This window comes from Mauremys mutica, chromosome 13 (genome assembly GCF_020497125.1).
Source record: "Mauremys mutica isolate MM-2020 ecotype Southern chromosome 13, ASM2049712v1, whole genome shotgun sequence".
NCBI classification, from domain to species: Eukaryota; Metazoa; Chordata; order Testudines; family Geoemydidae; genus Mauremys; species Mauremys mutica.
In genome coordinates this window covers 24,597,011-24,623,183 of record NC_059084.1, presented here as the reverse complement: position 1 = coordinate 24,623,183, position 26,173 = coordinate 24,597,011, and the positions used below count along the sequence as shown (strand labels likewise).

At 50.2% G+C, this 26,173-nt stretch overlaps 1 protein-coding gene across 14 annotated transcripts in view; it reads right to left on the bottom strand.

Moving 5' to 3' along the window:
• EPB41L1 (erythrocyte membrane protein band 4.1 like 1) overlaps nt 1–26,173 on the bottom strand; it is a 158,346-nt gene that overhangs the window by 122,339 nt on the left and 9,834 nt on the right. For 13 of the 14 annotated variants that reach the window (XM_044986124.1, XM_044986123.1, XM_044986130.1 and 10 more), the window contains exon 2: nt 21,591–21,647. The exons of the other annotated variant lie outside the window; for it this stretch is intronic. The gene's annotated coding sequence lies outside the window, so the exon portion shown is untranslated. The remainder of the gene's footprint in view (nt 1–21,590; nt 21,648–26,173) is intronic. 14 annotated transcript variants of the gene reach the window in all.

Below are 26,173 nucleotides of genomic sequence, written 5' to 3'. Positions count from 1 at the left end.
TGCTCCCTCCCCATCCAGTCCCCAGCAGCAGATGACCTGCCAGGAGTGGGGGAGGTTGGAGCGATGCAGCTCCACTCTGCCAAGGGGACACAGACAGATGCCAGGGATTTAGAGGCCTTGACGCAAGGTATTTACCAGGGACATTAAACAGCCTGGGGCAGAGAAGGAATGTCAACCCACCTGTTTACGATCCCAAGATGGACCCACTCTCTTCCCCCTCAGCACCCTCTGGAGTGCCGCTGGAAAGAGGCAGCAGGCCAGTCAGCCGGCCTCCTATGGGACGAGCTGGCGAGGGGCTGGGGTTTAGGATCCACCCCCAGCTACAAGCAGGAGCTTTGGCTCCATCTCTGAGCTGCTAAGAGCAGAAGGTGGCGCTTTTACTGCTTCCATCAGCACACAAAAGCAGCCGCACCCACCCACTCCAGCACAAATATCAACAGAATTCAGGTCATTCTCTAAGCAGGCAGACATGCCACTGGGGCATCGCACAGCTCTGGAGAGGCTGCTGCCTTTGACAACAAGCAATCTCTACCTTCCCCAGTTGCCTGGCAACCAGCCTCCTCACAGGATATTAAGGCAACCTCTGCACCCTCCCCAGCTCTGGTCCCCTGGTGGGAGCCGCATCCTCTGGCTGGAGCCAGCCCACTCCCCTCCCAGCCAGCACCGGGCCGAACCAGCAAGGGGGGCAAACGAATCTGAATGGACACGGACAAGGCTTGTCAGGGGAGATTACAGGCTGACTGCTGTCTTGTGAGCATCGCACCGCTGTCTGCCGGGTCCCTTGCGCGGAGTCTGGATACGCTCAGAAAAACACATGCCACGGAAGGCTCCTGGCTCTGCAGGCAGAGATGGCTCAGCCATTCTTAGGCTGGGCTTGCTGCCCTTCCCATCTCTCTTTTTCCACAGGAGGACACCATCCTTTTGCTTGGCTTAGGGGCACTGGAAACGCTCTGCTGGCACCAGCTTCATACTTTACAAGCCCAAATACCAGGGTGATGGGCACGAGATATTGAGACCGACAGGAGGCCCTCTCTGGTTCCAGTGGTCCTCTCCAGTAGCAGACGAATGCCAGAGGGGGAACCAGATGGAAGGCTGACTCCAAACCGTTCCATCATAGTGGAGTATGGCCCCAGCATCACTCCGTCTGCCCAGCTGAGAGCCCACCAACCTGTGCACTCAGGTGTTAATATTACTCCCATCACCGCAGTACTGAGCCACTTTCACAAAGCCACACTCAGATTCACAGCCGGATCCAAATTCCTCCATCTCCCCATCCAGGGGCAGGTGACTATTATCTAACACCTCAGTCCTTTCTCCCAACCCCCCAGGCTATGGCACAGGAAGCACCTCGCTCCACAGGAAAGCCCCAATAAATCCAGCCATTTGATGGCATCCCACTTTGGAGAGCAAGCTTGCTCTTTATCCAGCACCAAAGTCAAGCATCTGCTAAGGCTCAGCCCTCCTTTTCTCTCAGCTCTGACCACCATCCTCTTACCCCCTGCATGTTTTCCTTTCTCCACTGGGCAGCATTCACACGTTCTGCTTTCTTTACTGTTTGACAAGTTCCCCCACGCCCTCCCCTTTTTTCCAGGGTCCCTGTCACCTTTGAATTGGCAGTGCCTACAGAAGTAGCAAAACCTAGTCCATACAAGTGCTTAATTTGTAATGAAAGAGGTACTTGGGCTCAAGCAATTAGTAGCCGGGGTTCAAGCAATTTTTTTCCATTCATAACTGATGCAGCAAGCCCATAACTTGCAGCAAGATCCATTCATAACTGATGCCGGGGCTACGAAACTGCCAAGCCTAGAGGTGCCGGGGATCAGTCCTGACACAAATTAAGCACTGGACCATACCCTCCATGAAAATCCTTCCCATGAAACTCATGCACCAGTTCCATGGAGAAAACCTAGGACATTTTTTGCTAAAAGAGTAAATTACAGGTCTCCACCTTATTTTTCAACTGATAAAGGATCAGGGCTTGGGGTGATCCCTCTAACTTACTGTAAACTCCTCCATGCGGGGGAGGTTGGCAGAGGGGAGGACAGATTGTAGTAACAACCACAAAAAAAGCAAAAGAGCAATACATTACATAGGAGAAGGTTGAGTTAGGTTTGCAAAATGATTTAGCTTCTTTTCCTTCTTTTGCATGGTGGGAGCAATCTGTGCTGCATTTCAGCCCATCTCAGGACTAAGGGCTTGGCTACACTTACAAATTTGCAGCGCTGCAGCAGGGTGAGAAAACACACCCTCTCCAGCGCTGCAAATTGCGGCGCTGCAAAGCGCCAGTGTAGTCAAAGCCCCAGCGCTGGGAGCGCGGCTCCCAGCGCTGTCCGTTATTCCCCACAGGGAGGTGGAGTACGGACAGCGCTGGGAGAGCTTTCTCCCAGCGCTGGCGCTTTGACTACACTTAGCGCTTGCTTTGAAGTGTAAGTGTAGCCAAAGCCTAAGACTGATTAGCTGGCTGGAAAGGGAGAAGCAGATTGCTATGCTAATCATGGCAAATCAAGCCTGGATATGAAACCCATTGGCTCTCCCAGTTTGCTCCTGCCCTGGAAGGATAAACCATAGGCCTCTCATTCGTACAGCGTGCACGCCAAAAGAGAGTGTTTTTCCATTTGACGAGAAAGAAAGACAGAATGAAAGTCGTCCCTCTTGTGAAAAATTGGTATGATCACAAGCAGTTTGGGATGAGCCCTTTTTAAACAGGGTCAAGGGGTTCAGCACTTTCTAGTTTTAAGTTAAAAACATATTATCATCATCAATTCAATCTGTGAATGGACTCCTGAGCTAGAGGAAGCAAGGTCCCAGGGAAACTAAAGGGAGCCTGGGCTGGCATGTAAGCCTTCCCCCACAGCTGTGCCAACCTACCCTGGGGGCTGACTTGCATCACCTGCGCTAGGCCAGTGCTGGGCTGCTAGCGCAGTTCTGTCAACACCCAATCTGGATCCCCAGCCCCACTGCTATTCCAGCCTTGCGCCACTCTCTAGAGCTGGTTGAAAAACTGGTTCATTTTCCTTTGGAAATTTTCAAAGAAAGGGGGTGGGGAAATAATTTTTGTCTATATCTTCTAAGGAAAACTTTGATTTTTCAGCAGAAGTTCAATACCAACAAACTCTGTCCAAAACCCCAAATCTCTCAGTTTTCAGAAAAAATATTTCAGTTTTTCAAAGAAAAAAAAATCTGCAAAAAATCAGATACTAGTATAGCTGAAAATCCAATTTCCCATCAAGGGACAGTTTTCAAGGGAAAGTTCTCAGCCACAGAACTGCTACCACAATTCTATCAATGGACAATATGATTCCACAGCACCCCTGTTAGTCCAACTCTGGGAGGTTTCTGTATGGGTAACTTTTATAATGCAGCTATGCATTCTTAGGGGGACATTGGTGGCTTCAGGCAGCTGGACAGACTACACCCAGGAAGCCATGAGAGATGGCTGGGGTTGTGGAATAAGCATCTTAGATGGATAGTTCTTCTAAATGTATCAGTAGCAAAACAGTCAAGAGTGTTGACATTTGGGCAGTCATTGTTAGGCTTCAGAGTTAACACGCCACTGATATGAACAGGGCGGTTCACACCTCTCAGAGCTATGCAGTCTCAGGAAGATGCCACCACACTGGCTTACATTCCATTTTGAAATATTTTCTTTCAGCCATGAGGGTTAGAAATATTTAAGTGAAAACACATAGATTTTGAAATCAGCTCAGCAATCTTTCAGTCACTACCAACTGGAGCTGGATTTGAACCAGCAATCTAGAGGTGAAAAGGGAATGCCAATGCCATACCCCAGTGCCAATCTCCTGAGCCACCAAGTGCTCTGCTCTAATAGCACTGACCTCCACCTTACTCTAGAGGTCCACTTGAAATCTCAGCAGTGTGCGACAGGGGTATGTTTAAGCCTTGCCTGAGTCTGGAGATCCCTGAAATAGATTCAAGCCACCACACACACATGCATACAGACACAGAGATTCTGATCTCACTCATGGTACTGAAATCAGGAGTAACCCCACTTACGTCAGTGGGTTTACACAGGTGTAAGAACAGTGAGAGGAGAATCAGAGCTGCCGAGCAGAAATAGCACACAGGCTTCCTTTTCAGCATCAGTTGAGAATGAATCATCATCGGCAGGGCCAACTCACTTTGAAGAGCGACATTTACCTCTTTATTATTCCGAGAAAAACGCTGAGGCTGTTGTTGCCAAGGAAAAACATCTGGGGTGGAAGGAACAATAATTACCATTTTCTATACATCCACAATCCCATTACAGGATCTAGTGACAACAAAGAACTGAAGCCAGAACTCAAATCCCCAGAACCCTGCACGGAAATCAATGATGGAAGGGACCCATCGAGTTCCCAAATCCTTCTCCTGGTCACATGGCAGGACTGTTCCAGACAGTCTGTTCCCCAGGGTCTGTCTCAGTCTAGTTTCAAACATACCAGTTAATGGAGCTCCCCCATTTCCCTTGGGAGATTACCCACCACTCTCTGGCAGGCCTTCCTGGGCGGAGCGGGGGGGGGGGGGAAGTATTTTTGGATATTCAGAGTGGATTAGCCTTTGCTCACTTTCATCCCCTTACTCCCAAATTACAGCCCCTTCGACCAATCTAACAATTCCCCCCGTTGCTGTTTTCACCACCACCCCCAAGCTCCCCTGTAGGTGCTGCTAGGCCAAGGCATATACATTTAGCTCTGTCAGACATCCCCCCTGCAATCCTCATTGTTGCTCCTCTGAATTCCCCTCCAGGGCACAGGGCAGGAATTCAGGAGGCTCAGGCAGCAGAGACTGAGGATCAGCTTGCAGGAAGCATGTGACTAAACCCCCACCTCCCACCCAAGAGCAGACAGGCCAGAGAGGCCCAGTCCTGTACTGGAGCAATGGCGGAAATTCTCTCTCCTTCCAGCCAATAGGTGATTGGTTTTTAAGTAATATGATAAAAATGCCAACCAAAGTCCCCGTCTATACTACAGCAACAGCCACATCATAACAAAGTGGCAAGGCCCAGGCCCTGGCAGAGGATCCAGAACTCTTCTGCAGAGAAGTCCCAAACTCAGGGAGGGGCTAGGATCCTGCACCAAGACAGCAACTTCGGCTGACTCATGCTGGAAAGTGGCTCTTATTGGCTCCAGCCAGGACATAAGCACACTGAAAGTGGCTCTCTAGGACAGAGAGCATTAGGGGCCGGTACACAGGAAGTGCTGTGGGGCAGCCCTGGGAACAGGCAGACAGGAGGGAGACAGCTTAGACTGAGGCTTATATTTAGTTATTGGAGTTATCAGTAAAGCAGAACTCCAGGAAGGGGATAAGTTCGGGCTATCTAGGGCGTGAATGTCACCTGCTCACACACTTAAACACGACTATATCCAGACCACGTGATAATATATGGGGTTTTTCCTTGACGTTATAGGCAAGGCAACACACACATTATAAGCACTGATGAAGATCTGTGTTTTAGCCAAAGCTGTCGCTGTCTCTGTCTCTGAGAGACAAAGCATGGTTCTCTGACATCAGAGGTCTGGTTGGCTTTAGCAACACCAGGAAAGGGGGAAAAAACCACACCAAAATGCACACATCCATGGCTTATTTACAACCATGTTTTTGTGGTGTAGATGGGACCGGAGAGAAGCCCCACCTACCCTACCATCTTACCTGAAGCTATTTTAAGCCCAGTGTGAAAATCCTTTGTACTAACTTCATCCAGACACAGGTTTGGTCCAGATGAGGCTGGCACAAAGCAAGTCTGAACCCAATTTAGAGGATGTGATCTAGCCCGGGTAAAGCTCGAACCTCAATTCTCATTCATCTGAACATTCAGTCCTGAGAAAACCTCCCCCTTTCAGGCCTTGTCTCCAATGGGAGTGAGGGAATGAAAAAGGTGTTTCTTAGCTCAAATCAGCGAATGGGAGGTAAAAGCCTAGTGACAGTGAGACAGTTTCTAGTGATCTCACAAGTTAGCAAGTCCAAGTACAGACTGTGGCAGAGCCTAAGGTTATTTCAATCTAACATCTTCTGAGTGCAGACACACGCCTCAACTCTGCGCTACTCAAACTAAAGTTCAGCTACATCTACACCACAATCAGAGGTGTCACTGCAGCGTGTGTAGAACAACCCCACCCAGGATTCTGGGTAATTTCCTAAGCAACTAGCCTGCACTGCAACCCATGCGTCACGGCTATTGGTATCCCAACTAGCTAAGTCAGGACTAGCTCGGGACGGTTATGTCTACACCTGGTGCAATCGCCCCTCTGACTGCAGTGTAGACATATCCTTGGTTCAAACCAGCTTCAAGCCAGATCGAAAGCCAGTTTGGCTAACATGGCTGCTATAGACCTATGTACCTGAGACTAGAGTGGCAAGAGAAAAGATTCCAGACAGATACACACACACGTACACATATACATACACACACAGCTCAAGGAATTCTGATGCCATCGTGGTAACCATGAGAACAATGCTTGAGTGCTTCCATCAGGGCCGCGAGACAGTCAAGGCTCAGAGTGCAGCAGACCGGCCAGACGCCTCTTATAAATGACAGTGATTGCTGATGGGTCACAAAAGGACATTGCCTTTACAAAACAAACCTTCCAAGAGCATTAGAAAGGCCATCAATCTCTTGCAGGTGTGAGGAAGCTGCACTCAAATGAGAAACAGCAGCAGCAGCATCCAAAATAAGGTCCCTCTAGCCCGAGAGATCTACATGGCTGAGGGGAACTCACCGACGAGATAAAGCACTCCAATCCAGTCTGGATGTTTGACACATATGGACAGCCACGTGTCTAGCAGACATCTCCCATGTCCCAGAGACAGCGTGCATAAACTAAGCCCAGCCTGTTTGTGTCCAAAGGACTCTGGTGACCATCACAGCTGTGACATCATAACTGGAGTGGTTGCTAGCAGTCAGCAGAACTCAGAATGACAATACAGCCTTCAAACAGGTATCGGCCCAGATCTTCCAAGGGTGCAGTGGTGCATTATAGATTTTACAGATGGTGAAACTGAGGCACAGAGAGGTGAAGTACTTTGCATGAGTTCACGAAGCAGGTCAGAGGCAGAGCTAGAAGTGGGATCCAGAAGCCCTGTCCCATAATCACAGAACTAGCCTTCCTGCCTAGTCAGATTCCTTAGGGGCACACAAACCTTGAGAGCATGGTGGGCAGCACACATGCAAGTCGGGTGCTTTTCAAAAACCTAGATGATGGGGGCTCCAAGGAAACTTTAAAACTATTAAAAAGAACAGGAGCCCTTGTGGCACCTTAGAGACTAACAAATATATTTGAGCATAAGCTTTTGTGGGCTACAGCCCACTTCACTGAGATCTTTCTGAACACGTTCATATTCATTTAGTCTCCCGTCAGTTTTGCTTTCTCTTGAACCTGGGGGCTTTTGAAAGCAATTGGACAATGTATGAATAACGTACATTCTCTTGGAAGCTTGAGGGGCTAGCTAAGTGAACGAGACGTAGCGCACAGGGATGTCAGTCATTAATGTATATATGAAAGTGTTTGGAGATCCTTGGCTGGAAGATGCCAGAGCCATGCTGAGCCTTACCCCAGCGCTGTGTGCCTGGCATCATCCTTTGACAACAAGAGCTGGGATTGGTGTATTCCTTGACATCATGCTGAAAAGACAAAGGGGCAGGGCTTTAATTCATAAAAAGAATGGCTGCAGAGCCAATCAAGTGTCTCCTAATGGTCTGAAAGCCCTGGTTACCTTGGCAAACCAGGCAACGGTACCTTCTTGCAGGCAGCCAAGTGGTCTTGTGCAGAATAAGCCACACTGCATCCTTCCACTCTCTCCTCACGTCCTTTTCATCTGCAATTGGCTATTAATAGAAAATCCTCTGGTGAGGAAAAGGAATTATTTTGGGGGAATGCTGCATTCCCCCTGCCCCAGACCCGGAGCTAAGCAGCAGGTGGAGGTGGTTTCCCCTCTCCTCAGCAAAGGGCTGTGGAGAATTTAGACCGGGGGAAGCTTTGTACGTGAAAGGCAAAGAGAAGGGAGGGGGGTGTTCACATGACACTTCCCTAGGTACATCTACATGGCACATGTCTTTAGGCTGCATCCAGAGAACATCCCCACATAGGCCCCCTGACCCCAGGTGAGGCACTGCTCAGCTGATTGAAGACCCACCTGAAGGGTACACTAGTACCCTCCAAGTGGTGGCTTCAAACTCCTTGCTTTTAGTCCCCTTTCTGCGAGAGCCCCCCCACCCTCACCCCCGCAGCTCAGATGGCTCCTCCCACGGAAGCTGCACTCCAAGTAGCATCCATTCACAGGTCTTCCCCCTGCTAGGTCTGGATTGCTGGGCCCTGGCACCAGTGGCTCTTTTCAGATGGTGAAGGATCCAGGACAAGAAGCCAATATGGCAATTGCACAGCAAGGTCCCGGTCCGTGACTGGGGATGTTATGTGCTACTACAATACAGGTCATAACTAACAGCAGGGATTAAGAGAGGCCTCCCTTAACGGACTGGTATTTGACTGCATGCGGCACCATGCCATGAACCCACTTGGCATTCTGACTCAGCCACCATCAGTCCCCACTCTAGGGTTGCCAACTGTCTAATCTCACAAACCAAAACACCCTTGCCCAAGGCCCTGCTCCGAGGCCCCACCCCACTCACCCCATCGCCCCCTCCCTGCGTCACTCACTCTCCCCCACCCTCATTCACTTTTACCAGGCTGGGGCCGAGGAGTCTGGAATGTCGGAGGAGGCTCCAGGCTGAGCCAGGGGCAGGACGTGCAGGAGGGGGCGCGGGGTACAAGCTCTAGGAGGGAGCTTGGGTGCTGGAGGGAGCTTGGGGCTGGGGCAGGGGATTGGGGTGCAGACTCCGGGAGGGAGTTTGCATGCAGGAGGGGGCTCCGGGCTGGGGTAGGGGAGCTGCTCAGTCAGTGTTGGGGGGGGGTGGTCAGCGCACGGAGACCCCCTGGCTCCCCCCAGGGGCTGCAGGGACGGGACGAACGCTTCCGGGAGTGGCACAGGGCCAGGGCAGGCAGGGAGCCTGCCTGAGCCCCACTTGACTTTTAGAGCCTAAAATCTCCCAGTTTGCTTCAGAAGCCTCCAGGAGATGGGGCCTGATTTCAGGAGACTCCTGGTGAAACCGGGAGGGATGGCAACTCTGCCTAACTCTGGGCACCACGGGACTAGCAGGCAGGAAAGAGCTACCTGCCTTAATGATGCAAAACAAGCTCCCGGCAGGGGCCAGCGCGCCACAGGGAGACGGAGGCAGCCAGGCCCCAGCCTCACGGGATCTTCCCCCACAGCTCTTTAGCTGGAGGCAGATAAGCCCAGCGCATCCTCAGGCCCCTGAGCTCCGGCACCCGATGAATGTCACCAGCTTGCAGAGAACATAAACACCACTGCAGCCTGGCCCGCTTCACGCTGTGAGGTGTTTATCAGCCAGGCCTTTCATCAGCGGAGGATGGGAAGTGGCCCAAGTACTCCATTAACCTCAGCAGCGGAGGAGGGGAAAGAGGAGAAGAGAGTAAAAACCTCCAGGCAAGGAGAGAGGAAGCAGAGAGGGGGGTTCAGGGTCAGGGGGTGCAACAAGAATAGCCCCGGCCCGATTCCCTGCCTCAGCTTCCAGCTGGTGAACACCCGTTGGCAGGTGTCATAGTTCTGCCCACGTCAAGGGTGCCAAGAGACTGACAGTCTGCCCCCCCCGGTGCATCCCCCACTCCCAGGCCCATGCAGGTGGCCTCCAGTGCCTTGTCCAGGCTCAATGTCAATGACTCAAGTGATGGGGCTTCAGTAAATCACTGCCCCTAGGAGACAGCCCCACAGCCCTGGAGATCTCAACCCCAACCTGTTTTTCCTGCTACTCGGCTTACAGGTTTCCATTCCTTAGGGCCTGCTACGTAAATGCAGCCACTGAACACCAGCCTGGCGGGGGCAGGGAGCAGATGGGCCCCACATCACACATGGTGCTCCACAGGGAATTTAAAAGGACAGAGCTTTTCCACCCCAGGCTCCTTCATGGCCTACAGGAAACAGCTCATTGCAGCCCTTGCCCTCGCTCCCAATTGAGATGGAGTGTTACTGTGATGCAGGCACCTCTCTACTGGGCTGAGACCAGTCAAACTCGTGTCACACAGGCAAAGCCTGAGACTGGACAAGATGAAGGTGGCTATTTGTTTCATAAATACAAGAGCGTATAATACGCACACGTGGGGTCAGAGAGGGATGTACACTGTGGACCAAAACTTGTAAGTGGGACAACAGGTCAGGGGCTCAGTCATTTCCCAAAATGAGGGCAGGTGGCTTCTGATCCTAGTCCTTAGCAGACAAGTATCCACAACCCAAAATTTGTACTATTTGCTCAGGAGAAGGCAAAAATAGCAGAGGGGCTTGCAGGTGAGGAGAGAGGTGCACTGACAGAGCTGTATGTCACCTCGGGGCTAGAGCAGCAGGAGAGGCTGTGACTCAGGACTGAGATGCACTGGCAGTGCTGAGCCAGGTGAGAATGGAAGCATGTACAGCATCTGCCTTTAGCACCTGGGCCCAGCCAGCGTGATCAGTCTCTCTGTTCTCTATACGATAAGAGAAATCAAATGCAAACCGCTTGCTTTGCGTGTTTGCAGCCATAGCACCTTGTACTGTAATCCTGCCAGGTCTCACAAGCTAAGCAGGGTCAGGCCAGGTTGGTACTTAGACCAGAGACCTCCCAGGAGCAGGTAGGTGCTGCAGGAGCAATGGAGGCAGTTCGATAGGTGACACTTCTTATGCTGAGTCAACACTGAACTTGCAGCCCAGCATGGTGTGTAGAGATGAGGGGGGGAACTGTTCCTTCCAGAGGAGATGTAAAAGCAAGCTCACAAGCTCCGCCCAGTGAAAGTGGTTAGCACAATGTCCTGGGTCAGTTCCAGCCATGTTCCTAAAAGGAGAAGGAACACTAAGCCAGCAAGCACAGGAGGGCCAGGGTGAGAGGCCTGAGCTGCTCTTCCCTAACTGAGCCTAGGGCGCTTTTACTGTACGATAGTTAATGCCGATTAGCCCTCCCAGGGTACACGTACACAGCCACAAACCATCCCGAGCCCAACTTCAGAGCCCGAGCATGAACATCTACACGCCTACTTTTAGCGCCGTACCACGAGCCCGAGGCTATAGACCCAGGCTCTGAGATTCATTGCCACTGAGTTTGCGTTTTGCTGTGGAGATACACCCTCATGGTACAATCCCAGTGGAGATGAGGCATAGACAGTCTTTACCCTTAGCATAGCCAGGCAAGGTCCGGCTCCCGGAGTTTGCCTTCCCCTGCTGCATGGAGGCAAAAACTAGAGAGCCTCGTCTACACTAGGCGTTTACAGCGAGAGCACAAACGCCCGGGGTGGAGTGGGGGGTTCTCTTGCTACAGACATGTACCTTTCCGATAGCTGACACATCCTAACAGATAAACCACGCCCAGAGGTACTACATTCCTCAGTCCAGCCCAGGGTCAGTGTCTATGGGAAGAGAACAAGAGAAAGAGAGAGGACAGAAATCACAGAACTGGATGCACAAATTTTTGTGGCTTTTTTATTTCCCCTCCCTTGGGATAGTCCTGTGGACGAGAGACTGGACTGGGACTCAGTAGGTCTGGGTCAGGATGATTCTAGGCACTATATAAACAAAAGATGACAAGGCCCCAACCTTAGAAACTTACAAGCTGGAAGAGGAAGCAGACTGAGATAGAAGGTAGGAGAAAGAGAAACAAACAAGGAAGACAGGTATCAGAGGGGTAGCCGTGTTAGTCTGGATCTGTAAAAGCAGCAAAAAACGTCTGTTAGTCTATAAGGTGCCACAAGACTCTTTGCTGCTTTTTAAGGAAGACACGGTGGAGCTGATTGGCCAGTCTCGTAATGCAAAGTTTTCAAAAGGAACAACATTGTACCGATGAAATACACACCGTCTCCCACGCAAAGTTGTCCAGACAACCCCAGATTACCCCACCAACATGCCACCACAGGGAACTATCAGCTGTGACAATTAGAGCTGCTTGAAATTTTTCATTTAACATTTTTTTCCCAATGAAAAATGTTTTTTCCCCACCAAATGGCCATGTCCAGTCTTTTGCGACTCAGTTGGGGCAAGTTTTCACTAAAACTAAACATTCTGCTTGACCAGTTGTAGTTTTTCAGTTTTTGGCTGCTGTTTGCGAGGCCCCAGGTGGAGATTTCAGCAGCCCAGGCCCCAGAGAGGCAGAGCAGGGAGGAGTGGAGTTCATACCTGCAGAAGCCACCCTGCATAGGGCCTAGCCGATGCCATTGTATCACTCGTCCGCACCTTCTGAGCCTCGGCAGCTTTGACAACTCCCTGTCCATTCCAGTGGGATAGGCCCTTCCAATTTGCTGTCCCAAAGGTGGCACTGCTACGTAGCAGGGACTGCATCAGGGCTGGGTCCAAAGGAGAAAGAGAGCTAAGGCAGGGCCTATCAGGAGCTCACTGGGCTTTTGTTTGGGTCAATTCAAATACTTGGGTTGGAACACCCGGTCGAAAGGGGACCCTGGTGGCTCCGTTAAGATTGGTAGTGCAGCGGGACTAAGGCAGGCTCCATGCCTGCCCTGGCTCCAGGTGGCTCCTGAAGCAGCAGAATGTCCCTCCTCCAGCTCCTAGGCGTAGGGACAGTCAGAGGCCTACACGCTGCCCCTGACCCAGGCACTGCCCCCGCATTAGGGCAAAGCCTCAGGGAAAAGAGCTTATGAAAAAATGTTGTAGACAGCACCCCTCACCCAAAGCCCTTTCTGAATCACTCATAGGAACCATTCTAATCCCCAGTGGAATGCAGTCACCTCTGGGGTGGAGCACAGCAGCTGTTTGACAGGATACAGCGACACCACATAATAGTTTAGAGTGAAGAATATTGGATCCAATGGGAATTAGAGGGGAATTTTAGGGATGCAGAATATAATATGTGCTGTAATTTGGCCAGGACATCAGGGTGACCCCCTCCTACTCCACTCCTATGATATCTCTGAAGACCACAAGTGGACAAACATTTGAAAGACTGATTTCCTATGAATGAATAAAATATAGCAGGAAATAATCATTTCTCTTAGGCCTGGTCTACACTGGGGGGGGGGTCGAACTAAGGTACGCAAGTTCAGCTGAACTCAAACTACCTTAGTTCGAACTACTCACCCGTCCAGACGCCGCGGGATCGAAGTCCGCGGCTCCCCCGTCGACTCCACCACCGCCGTTCGCAGTGGTGGAGTTCCAGAGTCGACAGGAGCGCGTTCGGAGTTCGATATATCACGTCTAGATGAGACGCGATATATCGAACTCCGGGAAGTCGAACGCTACCCGCCGACCCGGGCGGGTAGTATAGACATAGCCTTAGGTATACTTATCTAGCCCTCATTCCCATAGCATGTAAGCATCTCAATCTTTAACACCTCTGTGAGATAGGGAAACTGAGGCATGGAGCAACTAAGTGACTGGCCCAAGGCCACACAGGAAGTTTGTGGCAGAGCAGGGAATTGAACCCAGGTCTCCCAAGTTCCAGATAAGCACCCTTGCCACTGGAGTATTCTTCCCCCCCTTGTCTATGGCACTATCAAGTACTGTCCACTTTAGTTGCTGAGTTGCTTCTGGAAAACTTGGACCAGCAGAGCAGCAGCCTTAGAAGGCTCAGGACACAGTCTCTCAGGAGTAGGCTGAGCCAGACAGCAGGGAATACAATTGCTGGGCACGATTAGGCCTCTCTAAGGACCAAGGGAATGTCCGATGAGCAGGATGGCTGGGATTGGGGTGCAGGGCATGGGAAAGGGGTGCTTCAAACAATCTGGACCACAAAACATTACTGAGAGTTTTCTCCCTCCCCTTGGCAACTTCCCCAGCCAGCTCCTCTCCCTATTTCAGGTCACGTGACACCACTGTGACAATCCCAACAGTCTCTCACATGGAAAAGATTAGGAAAGTATGTAATGTGGTTGTAGCTGTCTTGCAAAGGGACATAGCAGCTGGAGAGTAGAAGGAAAGCTAGCATGGAGCACCAGTGTGAAAAGGTGATATCCTTTTAAAAGCAAAGCAGGCTGGGAGCTATCTCCATGATATAAACATCAGAGTGTTAGAGGAATGCCAGTGGGACAGGCAGTAGTGAGGAAACACCTACAGGACTGGAGTAAAGGGAGAATGGGAACCCAGTTTAGAAGAATGAGTTGTGCCTGGTTTTCCCCTGTCTTTTATTTTATTTTTATTTTGTTGTTGTGGTTATTTTCTCCACTATCATAAAGGATTCGGCTTTGCATCCCTGAGTTTATGGGATGTGGACAGTCCCATGTTCCAGCAGGCGAGCGTTCCACAGCCAACGGCGGTCTGCAGGCCACAGCCTGAGAACAGCTGTGTTACGAGATCTGCCGTGCTATGCACATAGGTGCCTCCCAGGCTAAAATAACATCCTGTGTAACCTCACAGGCAGCATCCTCAATGGAACACAACCATCACTTTAGAGAAACTCTGCCAAGGAGACACAGTCCTTCCCTTTATCTCTGCCTTGTGATATACGGATGCAATAGGAAGCCCTACATGCTATTCATGAGATGATAGGATATTATATCAGCTGTGCAGGAGCTGTAGAACCAACTCAGAGACAGATAACAAGCTCATCCGCATGCTGATAAACCTGCCAAGATGGGAACGTTGCTCTGCTCCTTATACAAAGGCACTGAGATGCTTTCTTAAACATGATTACAACTTCCTCAGATCGTTAGCACGTGCACACCCACCCACCCACAAACACACCTCACCATGACAGAGAAACCCCACCCAGTGAAAGGTGAATGAAAAAACACTCGACCTGCCCAGACCTGAGCGCAGGCCCTCAGGGCTCTGTGCTTCTCCCACAGCCGCGATCCCAGAACACCTATGGTGCAGTGCGTGTTGGGGCGGTTTTCTTGGAGCTCCCTTGCATTGATGAGTGTCAAATTAGATCTGTTTTAACGTGTGTGTTCGCTTAAAACCATCACTGCGTTCGTGTCTCGAGGTGCCAATGAGAACATCTTACTAATTGGAGAACAAAACGGACAGCACCCAGGCGCCGCCCTGTTTGCACTGCTGTAGGGTTCACCAAGATCATAGATGGGATGGGGGAGCAAGCAGGGTCTAATAGGTCTAAGACAGGGTCACGGGAGTCATCCTGTTGAACTCTGTGTGGTGATTCATGCGAGTAAAGCTGCTCAGGTATTTGCAGCAGGGTTACCACCTGGATGGTATTTGACCAGCCTGGCTGGGTTTTTTATGGATTTGCCAGAAAAATAATTTCCCCACTTCCACACTTTAAGCAATAACAGATCAAAACTATTGAAAATACAGCAGCTGTCTGCCCACCAACACGCAAACGGACCGCACGCATGTGACAGAGAGGGGGGTTGAGTCACACAGAGGAACCACGGTGGCTCTGCCCTTGTGCAAGGGGAGGGAAGAGCCTAGATGTGGCCCTCAGAGTACTCCCACTGGTAGCACAATGCTGCTGGAGTAGATAGAAGCCAGCAGGAGTTTTAGTCAGTTATTTACTTGCATGTATGACTGTAGTTTAGCTTTAAAGCTGAAAGGCAGCGGTGGATAGAAATGCCGCGTACTGGAAGAGACACATTGGCACGGACACCGTATACACCCACCAAGAAGCCTTTGAGTGTCATGATGATGATGTGAAACAAGAGCACTAGAATAAGCCAAACAAGAACACTGAGCCAGGGGTCTCCCATGCGGCAGGGTAACTGTGCTACTGCTGCCCATGGTATAAAAGCAGGGCTGAAACCAGCCCGTGATCTCACATGTGCACTGTGTTCCATCCCCAAGGATCTCAGAAGGCTCTGCCCAGGGAATTGCTTCTCCCTCCCCTGAGGAACATAGCAGCCCTTTAACCTCTTCCACCAATGGGAGAGAGGAGTTTGGGACAGGAAGTGAAGAGGAATGTTCCATCCAGCTGAACTTTAGGCAAAGTGGAGCTTTAGGCAAATGGACTGGTCCATGATGCCTGCATCACCCATTTATTACATTTTCAAACAAGCAAATTCCTACTTTCTCACACCTGAGAGGAGCTCTGGGTAAACATCTGCAAAACTAACTCCTTATCCTGCTTCAAACCCCTCTTCAGACCTCCCCTGCACCATGATGCCTATAAAAACCTCAGCAACAGCGAGGCTGCTACTGGACTGTGACCACCGCCCATCACGGTGACCAACACCGTCTCACTGTTTCCTTGTGCTCCCTGTCAGTCAGTCTGTACCCAGCTGTAGTCGCTTCTCAGCAAGAGTGGCTGTTTTTCTAAAAGCTCTGCTCTGGGGATTATTTAGATGATCACAGTGGTCTCTTCTGGCTTTGGACTCTATGATTGGATGTTTCAAAAGTCTTATACTTAGATTGTAAGTTCCTTGGCAGGGACCCTCTTTTTGTCCGGTGTTTGTACGTTGCCTAGCACCCGAGACCCTGTCATGTTACAGTAACAAATCAAATAAGCCACAAGTGATGGGAGTATCATGCTTCAGCCTGGTTTTATAACTCAGGAGTAAGGGCAGTACTGACAGGGCCAAACACGACCACCCAGGAGCCACCCCACTAGCTCCTACACCCCAGGCCTCCTTCTGCCCCATCTCTCTTCTCCAACACCCTGCCACGGGGTCACTGCACCTCAGGGTCCTCCACACTCCATGCAGGGAGGGGGCTGCTTCTCCACTGTCTCCACAGAGAGATTCATTGGGGGAGGTGCTTGTGGTTAGTGCATGCTTTTGTAAACGTGAGAGAGCCACCCTGAGCAGGATTTGGACCACATGGGGACCCCTACATGCAATCACAGAATTGTAGGGCTGGAAGGGAGCTCCAGAGAGCATCTAGTCCAGCCCCCTGTGCTGAGGCAGGATCAAGTAAACCTAGACCATCCCTGACAGGAGTTTGTCCAACCTGCCCTTAAAACCCTCCAATGATGAGGATTCTACAACCTCCTGTGAAAGCCTATTCCAGAGCTTAACTACCCTTATAGACATACAGCTTTGCCTAACATCTAACCCAGATTGAAGGTAGGACAAGAAGCAATGGGCTTAGTGAACATGGAGAACAATCAATCCCCGTTCTCTTTATAACAGCCCTTAACGTATTTGAAGACTTATCAGGTCACCCCTCAGTCGTCTCCTCTCAACACTAAACATACCCAATTTTTTTTAAACCTTTCCTCACAGGTCACGTTTTCTAACCCTTCTATCATTTTGGTTGCTCTCCTCTGGACTCTCTCCAGTTTGTCCATATCTTTCCTAAAGCGTAACGCCCAGAACTGGATACAGGACTCCAGCTGAGGAGTCAACAACACTGAGTACAATGGGACAATTGCCTCTTGTATCTTACATACAACACTCCTGTTAATACACCCCAGAATAGCATTAACCTTTTTCACAACTGCTTCACATCGTTGACTCGTATTCAATTTGTGATCCACTACAACCCCCACCCAGATCTTTTTCAGCAGCACTACTGCCAGCCAGTTATTCCCCATTTTTCACATGTGCGTTTGATTTTTCCTTCTTAAGTGAAGTTATTTTCCCTTGTCTTTATTGACTGTAATCTTGTTGAATTCAGACCAATTCTCCAATTTGCCAAGGTCACTTTGAATTCTAATCCTGTCATCCAAAGTGCTTGCAACCCCTCCCACCTTCATGTCATCCGCAAATTATATAAACGTACTCTCCAATCCATAAGTTGTTAATGAAACTATTGACTAGAACTGGACCCAGAACTGGCCCCTGTGGGACCCCATTAGATACACCCTTCCAGTTGTGCACCCACCTTATAGTAATTTAGACCACACCTCCCTAATTTGCTTATGAAAATGTCATGTGGGACTGTGTCAAAACCCTTAGTAAAAAACAAGCTATATCATGTCTACTGCTTCCTGCCTATCCACTAGGCCAGGGGTCGGCAACCTTTCAGAAGTGGTGTGCCAAGTCTTCATTTATTCACTCTAATTTAAGGTTTCGTGTGCCAGTCACACGTTTTAACATTTTTAGAAGGTCTCTTTCTATAAGTCTATAATATACAACTAAACTATTGTTGTACGTAAAGTAAATAAGGTCTTTAAAATGTTTAAAACGCTTCATTTAAAATTAAATTAAAATGCAGAGCCCCCTGGACCCGGGCAGTGTCAGTGCCACTGAAAATCAGCTCATGTGCCACCTTCAGCACATGTGCCATAGGTTGCCTACCCCTGCACTAGACCATTAACCCTGTCAAAAAAGGAAGTTGGGTTTGTTTGACATGATTTGTTCTCCACAAACCCATGCTGGCTATTCCTTATAACCCTAGTATCCTCTAGGTGCTTACAAACTGAGTGCTTAATCATTTGTCCCAGTGTCTTTCCAGGTATTGAAGTTAGGCTGACCCGTCTATAAATCCCCAGGTCCTCTTTGTTCCCCTTTTGAAAGATAGGGGAACATAGTACCTTTCTCCGGTCCTCTGGGACCTCACCCATCCACCAGTTCTCAAAGATAATCGTTAACAGTTCCAAGGGTTCTTCAGCTAGTCCCTTACGTACCCTAGGATACCTTTCATCAAGTCCTGTCAAACTGAACACATCTAACTTATCTCAATATTCTTTAGTCTGTTCTTCCCCTATTTTGGCTTGTGTTCCTTCCCCTTTGTTGTTAATATTTATTGTGTTAAGTGTCTGGTCACAATTCACTATTTTAGTGAAGACTGAAGCAAAAGAGGTATCACATTTCCACTTACAGCAGTCCCTGGGGAAATTAAGCAGGCGGTATACAGCCCTGGACAGTTTCCTAAGTCTGCTGGGAAAGACAGGGTTAAGATTCAGAGTCTCACAGCTCTCTTTTGTCAGCCAGAAAGCTGATCAAAGTCTCTCTTCATTCCAGCTGATTTTTACTAGTCTTCTACTGGGGGCAACTCCCCTGTAACCTTCCCAAAGCTCAGACATGCTCAGCTATGCAGTGTGTGAGGGGGAGGAGGAAAGAGAAAGAGTGCAGTGCATTCTGGGACTTGTCACAGGGATGTATGAATATGCACCAAAAGAAATTACACAGAATTGCAGAGCAGGTATGAGACAACACAGGAGCAGAGAGGGAGACAGACGCAGGCGGGAGGAAGAAAGACGCACATACACACAGGGGCTGGGGGAAAAAGTCACATACACCCATGGGGGAGGGGGCTTACAAGTCCTGTATATTATAAGCAAGTCTCATGGGCTTGTCATACCTGGCGTATGGGAGAGAAGTGGATTAAAAGAAGCCAGAGAGAGCACTAGAGAGACAGCTACACTAGGGAAATGTCCCTCGCTTGCCCGCAATGGCTCAGCTCCCCCAGCGTTGGCACCTTCAAGAGCCTGGTGCAGATGGGCCAGTGGCTCTGGAAGCCCCACGTGGCCTAATCCCACTCAGAGCAGGCCTGACCCATACGATGGTGGCAGCAGAAAACCCATCTACACATGGGATCCATCCCCGTGGAGCCAAATCAGTGAGTGAGAGCGCGAATTGGGGATACAGGTCCCAGTGTATATCTGTTCTCTCTCCCCATCACGTCCGTCCATCTGGGTCTCTCTTTCTATACCCAGCTCCCCCTTCCCCTTTCCAGAGAATTCACCCAGGGCATATGAGGCACATCACCTATTGCTGGCAACCACACAGATCTCCCCACTCACAGATTCCAAAGCCAGAAGGGACCATTGTGATCATCTGGTCTGACCTCCTGTATCACATACCACTTCTCCCTTGTCAGCTGTGACCTGTGAAAGTTCAAAGCATGGCCTTCCAGCATAGGCCTCTTCATCTGGAGACCTGAGAGCAGATGTGAGCAGGCATGATCCACATCGATAGAAGGGAAACTGAGGCACATACAGGTCACATAGCAAATCCGTGTCAGAGCTGGCAATAGAACCTAGAGCCTCCGATTCCCAGCCACTGAGCCACGCCGCCTCCCTAACACAGAGAAGGATTGAATGAGACTCAGCACATCTCTTTCTAGTCTTTCTCATTCTCCACCTCTTTGGTATATCCTCCAAGTGCTCCAGTCACAGGTGCCTGCTGCACAGGCCAGCCAGACATACTGCTGCGCCCCATGTGGCAGACAGAGCTGCCAACCAGTACAGAACTATTACAGATGCACACGCAGCCCTCCTGAAGGATGAGCTGCTTGGAATTACTGAGCAGAAATTGCTCATAAAACTTTACAGGCTGCCTTGGCTCAGAGAGAGAGAAATCCACAGCCTTGAGGGGCATGCTTGCTTTACGCTTTAATCAACGACAGTGACCCACTTATAGCTCTCCTCAAAGACATGGATTCTCCCGCCTGGGTCACGAGCTGGTAGGAATTTGCTCTCTGACAACGCTGTGTCTATGGCCCCATGTGCGGCGAGCCAGTCCTGCACCTCAGGAACACACAGTTCAAACCCTGCCTTCAGGCTCCAGAGAGAGGGAGCTGCACATGGGGCACAGATGCACCCCGCAGAGTCACGCTGCCTCAGCTCAATACAGGCTGGGCTGGATTGGCAGGGAAAGCTGTAAGCTGGCATTGGATTGGTGCACTGGATTGGTGGGGGACCCACCAAAGGCTGCACGTTGTCCAAAGACTTGAAGGGATGAGTATTCTGAAGAGTTTTTTCTCTAGAGGGTGGAAGAGAGGCATTCAAAGCCCCTAATTTAATCACAGGCTGAGAATAGCACATGACTGGGTACATACCATCCCCTCCCCATTTCACCTCACCTGTATCTCCCCAGGAACTCACCACATGGGGTTGCAATAGCATCCTCACCATGTTCTACCAGCAGAGAGAGCCCTCCCAAAATGACCACATAGGGAATGAATTCACTCTCCAAGTCCCTACGTGATGCTAGGATTTCTGCACCGAACAATACATTCATTGCACTTGAAAAGAAAGGGGAACTGCACAGCTATCCACAAAGAGGTGTAATAACCCAACAACCGGCTGCAAGCACCTCATCATCCACAGGTTAAACATTTCAGGCACCCCTGTGATTTAACAGAGCAGGTTTCTACATTTGTTCCCTCCCTCCGTTCCCAATCCCAGAGCACAATCAGCATTCCTAGAACAAACATAAAACTAGAGGTCAAGCTAAACCATGCTTACACAGCCTGACCTGAAATCAGGAAATCCACATTCCAAGCAGCTCAGCAATCAAAGACAAGGTTTCATTTCACAGAATTTAATGTCACGTTCTTGCTGATCTGCATCGATTTTGCCTTCCTAAATTTCACTTTGTGCAAAATTTTGCACTGAAAACACAGAAAAATCGTTTGAATTTCGGTGCATTTTTAAATGCAGAGCCTCAAAATAGCCTCACCCACAGGAACCAGCCCATGTTCAAGTTCTTAGCTAAATGTGAATAAAAGCACACACAGAACCCTAAAAAGCACCATTTCTGAGCTTTGCATTTGACTCGCAGCATTCTGCACCTCTATTTCCAGTACTCCCTCCCTGTGGGTTCTGGAGATCTAGTCATTTATCATCAGGGCCCATTATTATTCACACTGCAGTAGCACCCATAGGGTGACAATCAGGACTGGGAGCCCTTCACACTACAGAAAACCTGCTTGCTCCTAAAAGCGTGAATGTACAAAAGAGACTAAAGGGTCACTAACAACAAGGACAGACTCACCCCGTCTCTGAGGGCAGCTCTTGGCTCTTTAACTTCTGTTCAGGCACCGTTCAGAACCTGGGGAGGGTGGGGGGAGGAGAGAGAGAGAAAAAAATCATCCAAAGTGTCTTCTCAAAAATGATCAAAATCACGTACGCTGTGGAGCAACACGAAATGAGCATCGCTCATTTCATCAAGAGCTCACTGGTGTCTTAGTGGCTTGAGCACTGTATTCAATTCTATAAGAATTCATTCATTTATGTGCACGCTACTCTGAAACAGGTCTAGATGAAACAGCACCTTCTAACTGAGAAGGTCTGCTCCCTGTGTATTCAGAGGCTGAGCTGCTAATCTGAGCGATAAAAGCCTGTCTTTACTGCAGGCAGCCCTGCAGAACCAACACTGCTGGGAGAAAGTGAACTGGATACTTTACTGGCTTGCACAGTGAATCATTAACCAAGTTCTAATTTCATGGCCATCTGTGCAGTGCCATTGTCTTATACCCCTCAGTTTCACCTGTACAGCCCCACTGAAGACAACAGAGTTGCCCAGGTGTTGCTGAGGACAACATTTGGTCTGCAGTTTTTATTCTAGGTGATGATGCATGAGCCACAAAGAACCCAGCTGGACTCACAGATGTCAAAGGGAGGTTTGCAGGACTGGTACTTTACTGGAGAACTGAGCATGTTTGATATGAAATGCACTCAGAAAATACAAACAAGTTCCACAACAGCATTTTTTAGAGAGTCACTTTCTGGAGAAGAAGAACTATGTTTTATGGAAGACAAAGATCTGTAAGGTCTGAGGAGCACTTGCATCCACGTAACTATACTACAGACCAGAACAAAATCGGGGAGGTCCATATTACAGGCTCTGAGTAAGACTAGAGCGACGCTTATGAGGCCCATCTTGGGAATGCTACAGAAGACTTGGGATAGCTCCTACTTTTGCACAAGAAAGGTCTTTTATACTAAAGGGTTAATTTCCCAATGGGCCTCCAACACATGCACAGGTAAAAATTTGTGAGTAGACTCACATGCAAGGCACTAATGCAGATCGGGTAGGATGGCACATAATCCATTGATCCAGCCGTGTAAAGTGCCATTTACGTGCACAGAGCCCACAAACAGAAGCATGTGTATGAATGGGAGCCCCTTTGAAAATCCAACCCCCAGGACCTAAGCTGCACCAGCTCCAAGTTTCATTTTGATTTAATGAGACCATTTAACTGCATCCAATGTATGCCAGGCACTTTAACAACCACCTCGCAGAATGGTATACATCAGTATAAATCCAGCGTCACTTCACTGAAATCGGTGGATGTGTAGTGGATGCAACAGAGCAGAATCTGGCCTGCTGTCTGCCTTCTGGTGTGATGCAGTCAGGGTCCCACCAAATACACCCCCATGGAAATTTCATCAGCAACATTCTGGCCGCCACCCTACGGCCACATTTCAGTCCCATTAGGACATGGATTGTCTGGAGACTACCCTCCAAACCACACGTGGCACATTCAGTAAAGGGGATGAACCCTTCCTCCCCCCACGTCAATGACCCGTCAGAAGAGGCAGGGCTTTACGGGTGTTGGGACACAACTGAGCGTGGCTATGGGGCTCCATACAGAACAAAAATAACGCAAAAAAGCTGAGCCGGTTTTACCCAAGCTTCCAAGGAGAGAAATTCACTGATGGGCTAAGGAAAAGCCTGGAAAGTCTCAGTCCCCCCAATGTCTGAGCAATGGAAAGAGAAGGGGCTGGAATGGGAGTGAGAACTACAGAACTCGGGCAATAGTGACCCAGGCCTTTCTCCGCTTCTGTGTCAATGCAACTCCCGTGCAATCAGGAGCCCAGAAGAATTATACCCGTGTCCATCGAAGTAAGGCGGGGGCTGGGCCGGGGGGGGGGAAATCTAGGATTTATACTCTAGGATTTTTTCAAACCCATAATTCCCATGACCGGTAGCCAGAGCTTGGAGAAGGCTCAGGCGTTTACACTGCTCTGTCGTCTAGCTGTGCTCTGAGCAGAGTTGGGCCGTATGATGGTAAATGAGAACTCCCCCCTTCCCCTCCCCCCAAGGCTTACACTACGTTATCACCAGTGCATCTGCAGTTTTGGGGAGTGAGCTCGGCCAGCCCACCCCCTGTACTAGCCGTCCAGTCCCTTCAGCCTCCTGAGGGCATGAATGATTCTGAGAGGCAGTTCGGCACCTTGGAGAACCACTGGCTCGGGCAGTTACACCAGCTACATTCAGGAGCCAGGCCGACCCCCCCGCCTCCCTTCATTTGGAATCCCAGGGAAGATGCAGGCGTTTAATGCCCACAAAGCTGTGCAGCGAACACCCCTGACCTCATCCAGCCAGCGTGCGCTGCTCCCCAGTGGGGCTCTGCCGACACAGCCACAGCCTGACCCACAGCAAGCCCAGCTACTCCTGTTATTAGACCTCAGCAAGCACACGCCGCCCTCTGCACTCAGCTGCTCGGGCGTTAGTGACGTGAACAACAGGGACAAGGCTCAGAGCTGATCAACCTCATTATCAGCTGTGATCTGAACAGGGATTTGAACTCTTGGTTCCAGTGAAAAGATCAATGTGCTACTCCCCGGCCAGCAAGCACCATCCCCCAACCTCACTCTTTGTTTTTTTTAAATACGTAATTCCCCGACTGCTTCTCTGCTGCTGGATGCAGATGATCCTCACTGATTTCAGACAGGCAAGGTTTGCGTCCAGCATCAAAAGGGTTAACGTGCAACAACGGCCTCACTACAAGAAAGCATCTGCACGGGGCACTGCTAACGGGACCTCTGGCTCCTGTCTGTGCCTGGCGGAGGTGCCCACTATTGGAAATGCAGGACAACACTGGATTTCTAAGGAGGAGCTGAGCTCTCTTCAAAACTGGACCCTGGACCCCACCTCCCTGCTGAGCAGTTTTATGCCATCCCGTCCCTCCTCCCCCTGAGAGCCTGCCACCCCACACCCCCAATATCTTGAGAGGGCCCAACCCTGGGTTTCTTGCTTGAGAAGTCAGGAGAGTTAAGACACGGAGACCCAAATTCATCACCAATCAGACTGCTAAGGACCGGCCATTCGGGGCTACCCCCAGCCTCCTGGGGTTAGTGGTTAGACACTGAACTTGAAGGACACCTGCATTGTTTCCAGCTTCACCACTGACAGGCTGCGTGGCTTTGCGGAGTGATCAAGGCCTATACTGGCAAGAGACTTCACTAAGTGAGTCCCGGCTCATAGGCTGCCTCAAGCGGCCTGTTTCTGATGTGCCACGTGCCCACAGATCCCACCAGCGCGGCCACATGGGTGCTCGGCATCTCCAATAAACAGGTTCTAGGTGAATGGACATAGCCAGAACTAGAGAATACTTGGAAATCTCATGGCAGGGGAGGGAAACCCTCCATGCCTCAGTTTCTCCGTCTGTAAAATGGGGAGGAGACTATTCTATCTACATCACAGCGGGGTTGAGGGTGAATTAACAAGTGCTCACGCAACACGGGAGAGCCTCAGAAAGAAACAATTTATCATCTCCCTGTGTTTGTGCCCCGCCCAACACTAAGCCTTTGAAATGCTGCCTAACAATGGGACAGAGACCCACCAATTACACACACACACCCACACACCCACCCCCGTAAGGTAATAGCAGCACCTGACCTGGAGCTCACACACTCTGTCTTTCATTCCCAGAGCCGTCCAATCAGCCCTGGAGTGGGCTGGGAACTTCTCCAGGTGCCAGACATGCTGGTGGGGTTCCTCTTGCCTAAGTGTGCGCTAGGCTGACCCCAGAGCCTGGGGGGCAATGACGATTTGCTCCCTTTTCTCCTAGGCTGGGAGGAGACCCCGTAGTTCTGGATGGCAAAGAACCTACACATTAGCGCCTCTCCACTTTCCCGCCAGCGTCGGGGTCAATGGCCTTGCAGCCAGAGAGAAGTACACCCCTCCCCAACTCCATTCTTTTTTTTTCAGAAGTCATTGCGTCCTATTCCCTGTCCAGCTTTTCATTGATCCCAACTCCAATGCCAGTCTAGAGTGCCCACATCTCTCTCTCGCCCTCCCACACATACACCCTTTGAAACACAAATAAAGACACCAGGAAAGGCCTCTGCACTCCCAAGACAACTGCCTGGACCAAGGGGACAGGTGCGCAGCTGCTAGATCAGTCACTGTCCCCTCCCAAGAGAAGGGTCCCCGCAGGAACGCTACACACAGGAGACTGTTCGGCCGTGTCTCCAGCAGCGAGAGAACATGGATGCCCCACAGGGCCGCGCAAAGTCAGGGAGCTGGCCTTTCTAGAGGAGCCCTGCATGCGAGTGGTTCCTGCATTCAGTGCACAGGTCGAGAAGATCTATTGGACAGGCACAAGGCTTTCGATGGGATTCCTTTCTAGCGGGCTCCTCTCCGTACCTGCGCTCCCTGGTGTTTTCATTAGTACAAGGAGACAATGCACAAATCCTGATTTAGCAAGGCAAATGCATCCAGAAGGATCATTGTGTCAGCAGCTCAGGATCAGATGTTTCAAGGGGCTGCTGTTCACCTCAAAGAGGTGCGAGGGCCTGGTGGAGAGAAGGCAGGCTCTGAGAAAGCCCCCCTCGCTGAGACATGAC